Genomic DNA, 17,804 nt, shown 5'->3' on the forward strand with positions numbered 1-17,804 from the left:
GTTGGCATTATAGGACCATACGTTTGCTAGGGATAGATCGCCAGATGGGACGTTAGAATTTATATGTCCAGACATCGCGTTTGAGAATAAGCGGACAATGGAAGGAATAACGTGTTGAGGTATAAGAATCTGCTTAAAACCGAACATCCAAAACTAAGTGAGAAACGACAGAAATAAGTAAAGTTAGTGATGGAACAGATGAAATTAAGAAGATGGCAAAAATGAAAAATAATACCCGTTGTAGTAAGTGTGACAGGGATTGTGACTAGGGAATGGGATGAATGGGATGAACTAAAGTATATCCAGCTGATCTGAGATCATGAGTGTCGAAGTCATATGCAATGAAGGAAATGATAATTCAGTTTTGTCGAAGATCTGGTTTCTGATTGGTTGATTTTTATACTAAGATAAGCTGGATACCAGGAATTGGTGAAGGGCAATGAAGAGATGCAGAAGATGGTGTATGCAATGCTCTCCCCAGACCCATCCAGGTAAATTGCAGGGAAAATTTGTGACAAGCTTCAATAGACATCATTGCAGCTGTCCAAGAAGTATTATATCGGCTATTGCTGAACATATTAGAGTATACAAAAGTAATTTGCTAGTGCCATAACACATACATTTGGTTATAAAAACACAATTTGATATAAATTGTATTGTGAATTTAATATAAATTGTGTAGGGCTTGTTAATTTATCCAAGGAAGAGTCAGAAGTACAATTTATCACGAAATACGCCGAATCTTAACATTTTGGTTGTGGAGGCACGAGGCTTACAAACAGAAGACCACTGAGCTGTATTATAATTATAATATAGCTCAGTGCAGATGACAGAGCAGTGAACTGGGACAGAGAGAGAGAGCATTGGGACAATGGGGCCACCAGTGAGCTCTCTCTCTCTCTAGGTGAAAAATAGGGTGCTTTAGTAACCTTTTCTCTCTAACGATATTACTGGTCGATAATTTTGCAGAAAAGTTTCGTTTTTTTTAAAAAATTGAAATTTCATGTCATTTTGTGCTTCATAGAAAAAATTGGGCAGTTTCATTACTGGAAAAGTTTCTGTGCCCTTAAGAACACAATGGAGGTTACAAAAGATCCTTGTGCAGTGCTTACGTCTTAAATGAATAAAATATCGATTTGTTTGCATGGAATTGTAATAAATACACTAAATAAGACATTTTAGTTGATTATCTTCATAAGCACTACCCTTTATTATCGTTTTTCTGTTTTATTCAAATTTTCAAGTGGGAATATTATGAACCTTTCCCAGGCTGACATCCCATTTTTATGAAATTGAAAATTGATATACGAAATGTGGTTCTACTACTAAATTTCATCAAAATTTGACGAAATTTGGACTGAATGTCAGAGTTGGTTATTTATAAAAGGCATTAAAATTTGGGCCTGATCAGATATTTCCTTCCTATGATTTTTTAATTGTTTTTGGCCAACTGCAAGGTTACAAAAGATCCCTATTGCAAGAAAATCAAAGTTTTTCATAAATCTGCATTTAACAAACCAGTAAAAATTGCCTTAAGCCTACCCGAGTGATTCATCCATTTCTTTCTTAAATCATTTTTTTTCGACAGAATTTCTGAAATTTTGGCAATCCTTTATAAACCTTGCATATCAGAACAAAGCTCTTGGGCGAAACAATGAATGCAAGCTCATTTATTTTATTTTTTAATATCTTAAAAACTCGGAAAACGATTCGAACTGGTTTTTAACTAGAAATCCGCCTTTTCACTGATCTACTTAATGACAGCTCAGGGGATATGCTTTGTTTTGTTTTCAAAATTCGGATAGACTTGTATCCCCAATACTTTTCTAAAAAAAAATTAGTAATTAAAATTACAAAGACAGAAGGCAGAAATGGCAAAGGCAGAAATGGTTTCTTCGTTCCCAGTTCCAGACCCCCTTTACGCGTGGTTTGCTCGCGATATTTGCTAATCAGTATTGTTGCTTGGACTGTGTATCTTTCGGTGGTTTTCTTCAGTTTTTTTCGTATCTTTGTGATTTGGCGTGTACAGAGGAAGATCCTAGTTGTATCTAAAAGTGTGCAGCTAAGGTAAGACGATTTTGACTACATCGTACCCGTAGTATTTTAATTATTTTGTTTATCATAGCCGAGCATGGCGTCGCCAGACGCCAGTCAAACCTAACACTTAAATATAACAGGAAATATTGTAGATCGTTTCTAAATTCAAGTGAATAGGAATTACACTGAGTTTAGCATCCGATTACACTACGTTTTAGTTTTATTTTATATATCTGTGATCTACACATTAAAATCATTGTGCATGACTGCTTTACATTAATTTCAAATGTGCATCAGTGAATTTCACACTTCTGTGATTTCTTATGGTTTTATGGTATCAATTATCAAGTCACAATGGCACTAAAAATATTCAAAATATATCCCAGCTTGTTCTATAATATCTACACATGATTCTATAATATTGACTGTTTGCTTACAATATTCTATAATATTGACTGTTTGCTTACATGATCCTATAATATTTATTTGTTTGCTTACATGATTCTATAATATTGACTGTTTGCTTACATCACATGATTCAATAATATTGACCGTTTGCTTACAATATTCTATAATATTGACTGTTTGCTTACATAATTCTATAATATTGACTTTTTGCTTGTTGGTTCTATAATATTGATTTGTTTGCTTACATGATTCTATAATATTGACTTGTTTGCTTACATGATTCTATAATATTGATTTGTTTGCTTACATGATTCTATAATATTGACTGTTTGCTTACATGATTCTATAATATTGACTGTTTGCTTACATGATTCTTTAATATTTACTGTTTCCTTACATGATTCTATAATATTGACTGTTTGCTTACATCATTCAATAATATTGACTGTTTGCTTACATGATTCTATAATATTGATTTGTTTGCTTACATGATTCTATAATATTGACCGTTTGCTTACAATTTCTATAATATTGACTGTTTGCTTACATGATTCTATAATATTGACTGTTTGCTTACATGATTCTATAATATTGACTTTTTGCTTACATGGTTCTATAATATTGATTTGTTTGCTTACATGATTCTATAATATTGACTGTTTGCTGACATGATTCTATAATATTGACTGTTTGCTTACATGATTCTATAATATTGACTGTTTGCGTACATGATTCTATAATATTGACTGTTTGCTTACATGATTCTATAATATTGACCATTTGCTTACAATATTCTATAACATTGACTGTTTGCTTACATGATTCTATAATATTGACTTGTTTGCTTACATGATTGAATAATATTGACTGTTTGCTTACATGATTCTATAATATTGACTGTTTGCTTACATGATTCTATAATATTGACTGTTTGTTTACATGATTCTATAATATTGACTGTTTGCTTACATGATTCAATAATATTGACTGTTTGCTTACATGATTCTATAATATTGATTTGTTTCCTTACATGATTCTATAATATTGACTGTTTGCTTACATGATTCTATAATATTGACTGTTTGCTTACATGATTCTATAATATTGACTGTTTGCTTACATGATTCTATAATATTGACTGTTTGCTTACATGATTCTATAATATTGACTGTTTGCTTACATGATTCTATAATATTGATTTGTTGCTTACATGCTATAATATTGACTGTTTGCTTACATGATTCTTAATATTGACTGTTTGCTTACATGATTCTATAATATTGACTGTTTGCTTACATGATTCTATAATATTGACTGTTTGCTTACATGAGTCTATAATATTGACTGTTTGCTTACATGATCTATAATATTGACTGTTTGCTTACATGATTCTATAATATTGACTGTTTGCTTACATGATTCATAATATTGACTGTTTGCTTACATGATTCTATAATATTGACTGTTTGCTTACATGATTCTATAATATTGACTGTTTGCTTACATGATTCTATAATATTGACTGTTTGCTTACATGATTCTATAATATTGACTGTTTGCTTAGATGATTCTATAATATTGACTGCTTGCTTACATGATTGTATAATATTGACTGTTTGCTTACATCATTCTATAATATAGACTGTTTGCTTACATGATTCGATAATATTGACTGTTTGCTTACATGATTGTATAATATTGACTGTTTGCTTACATGATTCTATAATATTGACTGTTTGCTTACCTGATTCTATAATATAGACTGTTTGCTTACATGATTCTATAATATTAACTGTTTGTTTACATGATTCGATAATATTGACTGTTTGCTTACATGATTCTATAATATAGACTGTTTGCTTACATGATTCTATAATATTGACTGTTTACTTACATGATTCTATAATATTGACTGTTTGCTTACATGATTCTATAATATTGACTGTTTGCTTACATGATTCTATAATATTGACTGTTTGCGTACATGATTCTGTAATATTGACTGTTTGCTTACATGATTCTATAATATTGACCATTTGCTTACAATATTCTATAATATTGACTGTTTGCTTACATGATTCTATAATATTGACTTGTTTGCTTACATGATTGAATAATATTGACTGTTTGCTTACATGATTCTATAATATTGACTGTTTGCTTACATGATTCTATAATATTGACTGTTTGTTTACATGATTCTATAATATTGACTGTTTGCTTACATGATTCTATAATATTGACTGTTTGCGTACATGATTCTATAATATTGACTGTTTGCTTACATGATTCTATAATATTGACTGTTTGCTTACATGATTCTATAATATTGACTGTGTGCTTACATGATTCTATAATATTGACTGTTTGCTTACATGATTCTATAATATTGACTGTTTGCTTACATGATTCTATAATATTGACTGTTTGCTTACATGATTCTATAATATTGACTGTTTGCTTACATAATTCTATAATATTGACTGTTTGCTTACATGATTCTATAATATTGACTGTTTGCTTACATGATTCTATAATATTGACTTTTGCTTACATGATTCTATAATATTGACTGTTTGCTTACATGATTCTATAATATTGACTGTTTGCTTACATGATTCTATAATATTGACTGTTTGCTTACATGATTCTATAATATTGACTGTTTGCTTACATGATTCTATAATATTGACTGTTTGCTTACATGATTCTATAATATGACTGTTTGCTTACATGATTCTATAATATTGACTGTTTGCTTACATGATTCTATAATATTGACTGTTTGCTTACATGATTCTATAATATTGACTGTTTGCTTACATGATTCTATAATATTGACTGTTTGCTTACATGATTCTATAATATTGACTGTTTGCTTACATGATTCTATAATGACTGTTTGCTTACATGATTCTATAATATTGACTGTTTGCTTACATGATTCTATAATATTGACTGTTTGCTTACATGATTCTATAATATTGACTGTTTGCTTACATGATTCTATAATATTGACTGTTTGCTTACATGATTCTATAATATTGACTGTTTGCTTACATGATTATAATATTGACTGTTTGCTTACATGATTCTATATATACTGTTTGCTTACATGATTCTATATATTGACTGTTTGCTTACATGATTATAATATTGACTGTTTGCTTACATGATTCTATAATATTGACTGTTTGCTTACATGATTCTATAATAGACTGTTTGCTTACATGATTCTAATATACTGTTTTTACATGATTCTATAATATTGACTGTTTGCTTACATGATTCTATAATATTGACTGTTTGCTTACATGATTCTATAATATTGACTGTTTGCTTACATGATTCTATAATATTGACTGTTTGCTTACATGATTCTATAATATTGACTGTTTGCTTACATGATTCTATAATATTGACTGTTTGCTTACATGATTCTTAATATTGACTGTTTGCTTACATGATTCTATAATATTGACTTTGCTTACATGATTCTATAATATTGACTGTTTGCTTACATGATTCTATAATATTGACTGTTTGCTTACATGATTATAATATTGACTGTTTGCTTACATGATTCTATAATATTGACTGTTTGCTTACATGATTCTATAATATTGACTGTTTGCTTACATGATTCTATAATATTGACTGTTTGCTTACATGATTCTATAATATTGACTGTTTGCTTACATGATTCTATAATATTGACTGTTTGCTTACATGATTCTATAATATTGACTGTTTGCTTACATGATTCATAATATTGACTGTTTGCTTACATGATTCTATAATATTGACTGTTTGCTTACATGATTCTATAATATTGACTGTTTGCTTACATGATTCTATAATATTGACTGTTTGCTTACATGATTCTATAATATTGACTGTTTGCTTACATGATTCTATATATTGACTGTTTGCTTACATGATTCTATAATATTGACTGTTTGCTTACATGATTCTATAATATTGACTGTTTGCTTACATGATTCTATAATATTGACTGTTTGCTTACATGATTCTATAATATTGACTGTTTGCTTACATGATTCTATAATATTGACTGTTGCTTACATGATTCTATAATATTGACTGTTTGCTTACATGATTCTATAATATTGACTGTTTGCTTACATGATTCTATAATATTGACTGTTTGCTTACATGATTCTATAATATTGACTGTTTGCTTACATGATTCTATAATATTGACTGTTTGCTTACATGATATATACTTGTGTTTGCTTACATGATTCTATAATATTGAGTGTTTGCTTACATGTTTCTATAATATTGAGTGTTTGCTTACATGATTCTATAATATTGAGTGTTTGCTTACATGATTCTATAATATTGACTGTTTGCTTACATGATTCTATAATATTGACTGTTTGCTTACATGATTCTATAATATTGACTGTTTGCTTACATGATTCTATAATATTGACTGTTTGCTTACATGATTCTATAATATTGACTGTTTGCTTACATGATTCTATAATATTGACTGTTTGCTTACATGATTCTATAATTGACTGTTTGCTTACATGATTCTATAATATGACTGTTTGCTTACATGATTCATAATATTGACTGTTTGCTTACATGATTCTATAAATTGACTGTTTGCTTACATGATTCTATAATATGACTGTTTGCTTACATGATTCTATAATATTTGTTTGCTTACATGATTCTATAATATTGACTGTTTGCTTACATGATTCTTAATATTGACTGTTTGCTTACATGATTCTATAATATTGACTGTTTGCTTACATGATTCATAATATTGACTGTTTGCTTACATGATTCTATAATATTGACTGTTTGCTTACATGATATAATATTGACTGTTTGCTTACATGATTCTATAATATTGACTGTTTGCTTGATTCTATAATAGATTGTTACAGATCTTTAATATTGACTGTTTGCTTACATGATTTATAATATTGACTGTTTGCTTACATGATTCTATAATATTGACTGTTTGCTTACATGATTCTATAATATTGACTGTTTGCTTACATGATTCTATAATATTGACTGTTTGCTTACATGATTCTATAATATTGACTGTTTGCTTCATGAGATTAATGATGTTGCCTGTTTGCTTACATGATTCTATAATATTGACTGTTTGCTTACATGATTCTATAATATTGACTGTTTGCTTACATGATTCTATAATATTGACTGTTTGCTTACATTTTATTATGACTGTTTGCTTACATGATTTATAATATTGACTGTTTGCTTACATGATTCTATAATATTGACTGTTTGCTTACATGATTCTATAATATTGACTGTTTGCTTACATGATTCTATAATATTGACTGTTTGCTTACATGATTTATAATATTGACTGTTTGCTTACATGATTCTATAATATTGACTGTTTGCTTACATGATTCTATAATATTGACTGTTTGCTTACATGATTCTATATATTGACTGTTTGCTTACATGATTCTATAATATTGACTGTTTGCTTACATGATTCTATAATATTGACTGTTTGCTTACATGATTCTATAATATGACTGTTTGCGTACATGATTCTATAATATTGACTGTTTGCTTACATGATTCTATAATATTGACTGTTTGCTTACATGATTCTATAATATTGACTGTGTGCTTACATGATTCTATAATATTGACTGTTTGCTTACATGATTCTATAATATTGACTTTTTGCTTACATGATTCTATAATATTGACTGTTTGCTTACATGATTCTATAATATTGACTGTTTGCTTACATGATTCTATAATATTGACTGTTTGCTTACATGATTCTATAATATTGACTGTTTGCTTACATGATTCTATAATATTGACTGTTTGCTTACATGATTCTATAATATTGACTGTTTGTTTACATGATTCTATAATATTGACTGTTTGCTTACATGATTCTATAATATTGACTGTTTGCGTACATGATTCTATAATATTGACTGTTTGCTTACATGATTCTATAATATTGACTGTTTGCTTACATGATTCTATAATATTGACCATTTGCTTACAATATTCTATAATATTGACTGTTTGCTTACATGATTCTATAATATTGACTTGTTTGCTTACATGATTGAATAATATTGACTGTTTGCTTGCATGATTCTATAATATTGACTGTTTGCTTACATGATTCTATAATATTGACTGTTTGTTTACATGATTCTATAATATTGACTGTTTGCTTACATGATTCTATTATTGACTGTTTGCGTACATGATTCTATAATATTGACTGTTTGCTTACATGATTCTATAATATTGGCTGTTTGCTTACATGATTCTATAATATTGACTGTTTGCTTACATGATTCTATAATATTGACTGTTTGCTTACATGATTCTGTAATATTGACTGTTTGCTTACATGATTCTATAATATTGACTGTTTGTGTTACATGATTCTATAATATTGACTGTTTTCTTACATGATTCTATAATATTGACTGTACTTTTGTGTTACATGATTCTATAATATTGACTGTTTTCTTACATGATTCTATAATATTGACTGTTTGTTTACATGATTCTATAATATTGCCTGTTTGATTACCTGATTCTCTAATATTGACTGTTTGCTTACATGATTCTATAATATTGACTGTTTGCTTACATGATTCTATAATATTGACTGTTTGCTTACATGATACTATAATATTTACTGTTTTCTTACATGATTCTATTACCACCTATAATTATGGAGTTCCAAGAGTGGATGGCGTCACCTGATGGCAGCAAAAAGGATGAAAAAACGGTTTTGCAACATGGTTTTCAGCTTTATATCATGCTAAAAGCCATTAATGATTTAGAGAACATTCAGTCCCGGTTTGACCTGAAGTTAATACGTCAAGCATTTTTAAGTGTGCATGCATGTGAAACAGAAAAAGTATGAAGCTGGCACAATCAAGTCGTATTTGATGAGTATTCATTTGTCCTGTCCGACAAACGAGATACAATTTAATTCGGTTGGGTAGACGTAAGCTCAGCGCGAGAAAAAGTAAAGATGTGGTCTGCATCATACAGGAGAGAATCAAGCACAAGGAAATGGCAAAAGCTTGAAGAAGATATGCTGAATCGTTTGACACCATCAAACATCAGGAAGTTGGAGAAAAGCGCAGCAGCTCGATAGGCGGCTAAGATCATTGGCCAATACTCCGATTCAGCTGAGTCCACGCCTGTCACTCTATCCAGTTTTACCTTGGTTAGGGATTTCCTGTTCACTCAAATCTTTATAGACAATGCCAATCGACCAGGTGTCCTAGCACATAATGACGATGGAGGAATTTACAAACATCCGAAAGCAAGATGACTATTACCTCATAACAGTGAAGAAGCACAAAACTGCACATGTTCATGGACCAGCTCGTGTTGTATTGAGTGAAAAACTGAAGGCGTGGCTGTCAATATTCGTTGGCATAATGCGAGCCCATGTTACCACCCGAATGAATGGCCCAGTATTCATATCCTGGAACGGAAACCCTATGAATTCTGTGCACATCACTAAGGCAGTACAATCTGTCTTTAAAAAAGCTGGAGTGGATGTTAAAGTAACATCGACATCGTTTCGGAAAGCAGCAGTGACGAAAGTTAATGTCGATAAGCCAGAGATGAGTGCGAAATTGGCTAGCCTTATGGCTCACAACGAAGCGACGGCAAAGAGATATTATCTCCTGACAGAGAAATCCAAAACTTCCATAGAGGCTTCACGAAATCTTGGTCGCCTGATGCGAACTGATGACGGGTGTGGAGATAACATTGAGACTCCTTCATATGACAGTTCATTAAGCTACGTTAAATACGAGAAATACAACGGGTCAAAGACAAGATTCTCCCCACGGGTACGCTATGAAAGCTTGTTTTCATACAACATAATTCATCGTAATTCACATGTCTTAATTCGTTGTAATTCGTTAATTGTTATGCGAAATCCGACATATGGAAACAGAACTACAATAAATACGTCATTTGAATTACGACGCGGAACCATGTATTTGTTTTATAAAAACCAGCCTTGAGTGGCTGACAATGCAAAGAATCCTTCCAGCCTCTCCATACTTACAAAACTACTTCCCGCTACAATAACGATCCGTTATCGTGTATTATCAAAACCTTAAAGTGTTTTTTGTTATATATATTTTATTTATATTTGCAGATTCTGCGTAGAAGGATCGACTTGCTTTTTCCGGACAAAGAAGTCTATTAATGAAGTGGTAAATATATTCGTCATAAATAGACAGCTGGAATCTGATGCATTAGAGCTGTTTTCTTATTCAACTGTATATATATCGCAGAGTAGTGCGTATATTATTTTTCCTGGGCTCTCGGCTAGAGCCAAGGGCTTTGGAGGAATAAGAATACAAAGGAATACCGCTACGGCGCTACGATATACGGTGCAGTGGAAAACAGGCTTTATGTAACTAATCTTGATTTTATCACTTTTTAAATCATCTTGTATATTCCTGATTCACAGCGGACCGGTATTCCTCATCCTTCCCGCTGTGAATGCAACTTGGCTAGACTATATATGTTATGCCTTATTGATGGGATTTGATAAGGAATTTTTGCCTTATTTAAATTACAAAATCGGTGTACAACCTCGCGCTCGGCGGATAAAATGTATATGCGCGTCTTAGGATATGCTTAGTTAACGCCAAAAAATAATTAGTATATTTATGGAAGAAGAAATGTCCCACAACACACGTTTTAATAGTGCATTATGCAAGTAAAGTGTATGCTTGTATAAAATTGTAAAACATTTTTCCTCATTACTAGTTTGATTTTGAATCTTAGATAGGACACGTGTTACTTCATTGATGTTAGAGAAAATATTTAGAAATCATTGTTGAGATTTGAATGAAGTCCCTTGATGTATGAATGTGCAAAAAAATGTGTACAACATTCTGGAGTCTTCCCGAGGAGTGCAAAAATTAATGTGTACAACATTCTGTGGTCTTCCTGACGAGTGCAAAAATAATGTGTACAACATTCTGGGGTCTTCCTGAGGAGTGCAAAAATTAATGTGTACAACATTCTGGGGTCTTCCTGAGGAGTGCAAAAATTAATGTGTACAACATTCTGGGGTCTTCCTGAGGAGTGCAAAAATTAATGTGTACAACATTCTGGGGTCTTCCTGAAGAATGCAAAATATAATGTGTACAACATTCTAGGGTCTTCCTGATGAGCGCAAAAATTAATGTGTACAACATTCTGGGGTCTTCCAGATGAGCGCAAAAATTAATGTGTACAACATTCAGGGGTCTTCCTGAGGAGTGCAAAAATTAATGTGTACAACATTCTGGGGTCTTCCAGATGAGCGCAAAAATTAATGTGTACAACATTCAGGGGTCTTCCTGAGGAGTGCAAAAATTAATGTGTACAACATTCTGGGGTCTTCCTGATGAGCGCAAAAATTAATGTGTACAACATTCTGCGGTCTTCCTGATGAGCGCAAAAATTTGTGCAACATTCTGGGGTCTTCCTGAGGAATACAAAAATTAATGTGTACAACATTCTGGGGTCTTCCTAAGGAGTGCAAAAATTAATGTGTACAACATTCTGGGGTGAAGAATACAAAAATTAATGTGTACAACATTCTGGGGTCTTCCTGAGGAGTGCAAAAATTAATGTGTACAACATTCTGGGGTCTTCCTGAGGAGTGCAAAAATTAATGTGTACAACATTCTGGGGTCTTCCTGAGGAGTGCAAAAATTAATGTGTACAACATTCTGGGGTCTTCCTGAGGAGTACAAAAATTAATGTGTACAACATTCTGGGGTCTTCCTGAGGAGTGCAGAATATAATGTGTACAACATTCTGGGGTTTTCTGAGGAGTGCAGAAATTAATGTGTACAACATTCTGGGGTCTTCCTGAAGAGTGCAAAAATTAATGTGTACAACATTCTGGGGTCTTCCTGAGGAGTGCAAAAATTAATGTGTACAACATTCTGGGGTCTTCCTGAGGAGTGCAAAAATTAATGTGTACAACATTCTGGGGTCTTCCTGATGAGTGCAAAATTTTTTTACAACATTCTGGGGTCTTCCTGAGTAGTGCAAAAATGTGTACAACATTCTGCGGTCTTCTGAGGAGTGCAAAAATGTGTACAACATTCTGGGGTCTTCCGGAGGAGTGCAAAAATGTGTACAATATTCTGGGAGAGATTCTGGGGTCTTCCTGAGGAGGTATATATGCATAAGTTTTCGTCCCATTTTTACAACGCTTTTCTCTGCTCCTCGAATGTGTACATCATTCTTGGTCTTCCAGGGGATTTTTCGTACAGTTTGTATTTACGTTTGATACTTTTCATCAAAAGCACATTCCCACTTAATAGCAGTAAGGTTTAAGAAATCAAATAATTACAAAGTCGAGCTATGCCATCCATGCAATCCCCATTTATTGCGGTATGTATCAATTATTAATTTGTACCAACCTTGAATCCCTGTTTTAAATGTATTTCAATTTACTTTTTAGAATATTTATGGAAGACGAAATCCGAATTGCGATTCTCTAATGAATACATTTGTCATTGGAATATGGGTAAGTGATGTTCATAAATAAACTTTCTGTCTTCAAGCAGGCCACTTTCCCGTCGGATTTATTGAAAAATGACCAGCACATACAAATATCAGATGCGATTCAGCAAATATAGGGTAGGGTCGCAGCTCCTCGCAAGAACGATTTTCATGGGCTAAACTTTACAATACATTTCTGTTTCAACCAATAGCATAGCTTCGTTCTTTAGAAAGCATAGAAAAGCATTATCCAATTGGACGAAAGCTTCCGAGCTCTGCGTATTGAAGCAAAATATGTAAAGATTTCCTGCGCGTGTTATTTTCTTCATCATTGATCGAGTCATTATCAAAGTAGTTTTCCTGAATAGAAATCGCGATATGCTCAATATCATATTTATAATTCACTCTTAACAAGGGCATGCAAGTTCTCATAACATACCTCAGACTTGAAATTAAAATTCAAATTTACAATTGGTAGAAAAACGAACCCTTTTTTCACAGAATTTTAGAATTATTCCAGTGCTGAGTTATATGGAATAAAGAAAAGGGTATGCAGTCTTGACGAGGAACTGCCTTCTCATTGGTTGATTTTTGAAGAAAAACGGCTTCTGAGAGCTCTGCATCATTTTCCGCCTTTATTATCTATAGTCACCAATTTTGTTGAAGGTCGCGCCATTACAATTTAACATGAAATATTGCTGTGCCTTCTATAAATGGCCAGCAATACAATATGCACACGCAACCAAAGGAATGCACCCGATTAGGTTAAATAAATGCCCCTATTCTATTTCTCTTTTTAAAAACCCGCTTAGACCAGTTCATGCCCCTTGCTTCAACGTTTTAGGTGCAAAGTAATACGGAAAGATGCAATTTAGGTGCCATAGAGGAGTGAAGTTAGGTTTTGCTATAAAAATTTAAGTTTAAAAAAGAGAAAGTTATCAAGAGTTATTAAGGAATATTTAGGTAGTTTAGCTATATTAAAACGAACCATGTTTACTCGACAAAATGCATGTGTGATAGACAGTAAAAAGACACTGCATGTTAAGAATTAAAGTTTTTATTGTCAATAAAAATATATCTCCATGAAGGTCTACCTCACTGCTCAGTCCCCACATTGTTTACATCGAATCTTTAAAAGTCCACACAGTGAATACACTAGAAAACTACTGTCCCCACATTGTTTACACACGGCGCGTCCCCGTTATGATGATTTCATGTTTTTTGACACAGGTCCCCAGAGGGGCATAAAATTTTCTAGTCCACAGGATGACTGGCAAACAGGTATTAATGTACCTGTAAGATGTTGGTTACTGCAATTACCTTTTTCTTCTACGTCGAACATTGTTTTTTATAAATATTTTCTGCATTTCATTCGCCATATTTTAAAACTCATTGTACCTCCAACGAGTTAAATTGCAGATTCTCGCGATTTTTCGAAATCCGAACTCATTCGAAAGCCCGAGCCCCGAGGTATTTAGCTACATATACCTAAGCACTCTAGGTTATTACAAAATGACACGTAAAGCCGAAAAAAAATATTTGGGGAAATATTTTTGAATTCTTAGTTTATTTCTCGAAACCTCCCACATTACCTCGTTGTAACACCTGACTTAAACCGTGGAAATGTATGAAATTTTTTTTTATATTTATCAAGGGTGAAGAAGGAGTGCACAGAGTTTTACAGATCTTTAAGGAGGAGCTTGAAATCACCATGGCACTTTGTGGTAAACTGTTGATATAATTTATTGATTATCTAAAATATGTATCAAAATAAAATGCACTCATTTCAAAGAAACAGTAACATACTGATTTAAAATAAAACCAGAAAATCAGCTAAGAAATTAAATGTAAATAAATATTTTTTTTGACGGACCTATCCATCTCATTTTCTATATTTTCAAAAGTAAAAATATCAGACGTAGATTGCATGCTTCATTGTGTGGCATGTGCGCAAATCAAGAAAAGCTTTGTGCATCGGTCTGGTCAGTGTTGTTATTTGATTTGTCTTAAGGCGCGTTTGCACTACGTGCTTTGACCTGACCGGGCCTGGACCAGGCCTAGGGGCCTAGATGTGAACGTTGTTTGTCAGGCTTAGACAAGGCCTGGACCTGGTCTAGACCACAAAATCCAGGCCAACAGTTTTTCCAAGTATTTTTTCAATAATGTTGTCCATCCAATATCATCAACAACGAAGACAGTGTGAACGTGGCACATATTAGCTGGACTTGTCCTAGACCTGGCCCGGGTCAGGTCTAAGCCTGAAGTGTAAACGCAGCTTAAGAATCTTAAATAAGACAAGTTTCATTTTTTTTAAGGGTGTGCAAGTTTGAAGGATATTGTTAAAGACATGGTGGTCCGTGAATCATTGTACCATTCGAAGTTATAAATTTACCAAGAATAGCATTTAAAACAAAAAGATAGCATATATTGGCACCAAGGAGTGTGCCTTGCCAAAAAGAAATGTGTTCGGCACAATGGGAAAGTTTCTTCTAAATACAAATTATTACCATCATGCAATTGTATATAATATGATTTATTTAATATGATTGATTTCTTTTTTTCATTGCTACCCCCTATGAGGACAGCCATATGCAAAATGGTTGCTTTTCATGATGGAGAGGTGTAAAGAAAATAAAATTTAAGCGAAAAACTATGAACGATAGCAAGCCAAGAAATAATTACTTGATTATGCCATCGGCTGTCAAACAACAGCATTTCGCAGCAAGTTTTAAGGGCCATCGTTTCAAGTTACAGTGAGTGTCGCTTACACCGTGCCATAGATTTCTCCTTGAGTTGGCGCTTAGTCGCCCAGATACCATGCAGGGTTTCGCTACTTTTTAATCCCCACAAACCAGTCAGTTGGTTGAAGGTATACGCGACTGCTGCGGAAGAATTAGTGAACTTGCATGGCCTCGCTTTTGGAAGCGTAAGGAAATCAAGGACATTCTCCCCCTAATGCAGGTGTTTACTTGTAATTTTTGTTTTAATGTTGTACTGCATGGCTTACCCGGATGGGCGCTTTTTTTTAAAATATCAGCTCCTTATTATGTGCACCCCTCACCATTATGCGGCTTCTGCTTGCTTATAATCCTACTATCGCGCTTTCCGACGTCAGGCTGCAGCCTACAAGCTTACGGATTAGTTGAATGCTCGAAGTTTTTTTATTTCAACGTGACCTAAAAATCTCGAGAAATTTCAGCGAGAATTGGCTGTTGATCCGGACCCGGCCAAAGTTTACTATCTCTTTGGGATGGTATATGAATGGTATCGTCCACATTGCTAATTTTGAAATTAAACTTCAGATTTAAACATGAGGTGTGATATAGCGAATTAAAGCAGAAGATTTAAGCATAAATGATCAATTTTAACACGGAAAAGAGTTATTTAGCAGCATCTGGGTGTTGATATGTATGGATCTTCGCGGATATTGGATTCGCGACTTTTGGCAAAAATGTTCCGCTTAGTCAGCGCAGGAGTCAAAATCATGGGATTTTCAACATGTTTTATTCACTGATTTGTATGTACGTATTTAACAGGAGATTTTTTATTATGTCGCGTATTTTGGCGGGAAAACGCTTAAAACCTAAAATCTTTTCGGCGTACCACTCAAAATTAATATATATTATTAATTTATTATAACTGAAATGAATACAAAAGCAGCTCCGATTCAAGTGTCATTTTCTTCTCGGCGTATCCCGACAAACATTTTCATTTTCATCGTATTTTAATTGAGATTATGCAGTAAAAACATGAAAAAATATATACAGTACTTTGTGGATGCTTTTCAGGTTTGCAAAACATTTTTAATGCTGGAAATTTTAGTGCTGTTGTATGAAGATATAACTGAGGTTTTGAGCACATATTACGCGACATATAAAAATATTTCCTCGTAATAATATATAATAACTCCCCAACTGAACAATGTAACAGTGCAGTTAAAGCTAAAAATTAACAAGACAAATTGATAGCATTCAGTGTTGGCGCATGTGAAATATAATTATTATTAAGGGAACCGACTTCAGAAATATATTAGCCAAGTGAAAAAATTACTTATCAGTCGCGAATACAAATCTTTCGCGACTTAATCACTGGTAGAATTCAATAAAAACTTGCCCAATTATGCGAAACTTAAATATTTCAGGGGGCAGCTGCGTCCGCCCCTGCTTACTCCAATGTATTTAACATCGGCAGAGCCTACAGAAAAGGACCCCAGGGCATAGCCGTCAAACGCACTATTGCAAGAAAAAACGAATTTGTATCTTTACAATGTTTGCTATAAAAATGCACTTTAATTGAAATAAAGCCCCTGAACTCATTCCAGCTACTTTTATAATGAAATCTAAAAAATCATGAAAATTATTTTTATCGCCTTTCAACTTCAATCTATGGATGTCCATTACACGCTGGGTATATATATATATATATATATATATCAAGTAATTCCAACAATTAACAAAGTGTACATTACCAAAAAACAGAATATTTATGAAATCGTAATGGATTTGAAGCGCGATCATTATTTTCTACAACTTATGATACTAAAATTCTATGGCCAATCCTTTGGAAGACATCTGGTCTTAAATATTTCTATTTAAACACATTTTCTTAATCATTTTGATCGCTTCTTTTTTCAACATTTTCTTTGTCCAAAAGAAAATTACCGTGTCTAAACTGGAAAAGCATAAGAGAAGCGTAATAACCCAGATTAAGATTGTTCTGTTCTCAAATTCGCTAAGGCTTCTTGAAAGCAGCTGAAAAATTGACATTGGCAGAAACGCTAACACAAAGAAACAAATTACTACAAT

General features: G+C 32.9%; 1 long non-coding RNA gene across 3 annotated transcripts; it reads left to right on the plus strand.

Annotated features, from left to right (window-relative positions):
* Window positions 1–1,920: 1,920 nt before the first annotated feature.
* LOC114542045 lies at window positions 1,921–14,288 on the plus strand. 3 transcript variants are annotated; one of them, XR_003689468.1, is made up of 5 exons: window positions 1,921–2,067; window positions 9,194–10,328; window positions 10,643–10,700; window positions 12,959–13,024; window positions 13,501–14,086. It is a non-coding gene; the product is annotated as an uncharacterized LOC114542045 (long non-coding RNA). The 3 variants fall into 3 exon arrangements; XR_003689466.1 differs by lacking the exons at window positions 1,921–2,067; window positions 13,501–14,086 and adding an exon at window positions 14,230–14,288 and having other exon boundaries at window positions 8,952–10,328; XR_003689465.1 differs by lacking the exon at window positions 1,921–2,067 and having other exon boundaries at window positions 8,952–10,328.
* Window positions 14,289–17,804: the final 3,516 nt, after the last annotated feature.

This window comes from Dendronephthya gigantea, unplaced genomic scaffold (genome assembly GCF_004324835.1).
Source record: "Dendronephthya gigantea isolate DGI-Jeju-01 unplaced genomic scaffold, DenGig_1.0 000329F, whole genome shotgun sequence".
Taxonomy (NCBI): Eukaryota; Metazoa; Cnidaria; class Anthozoa; order Malacalcyonacea; family Nephtheidae; genus Dendronephthya; species Dendronephthya gigantea.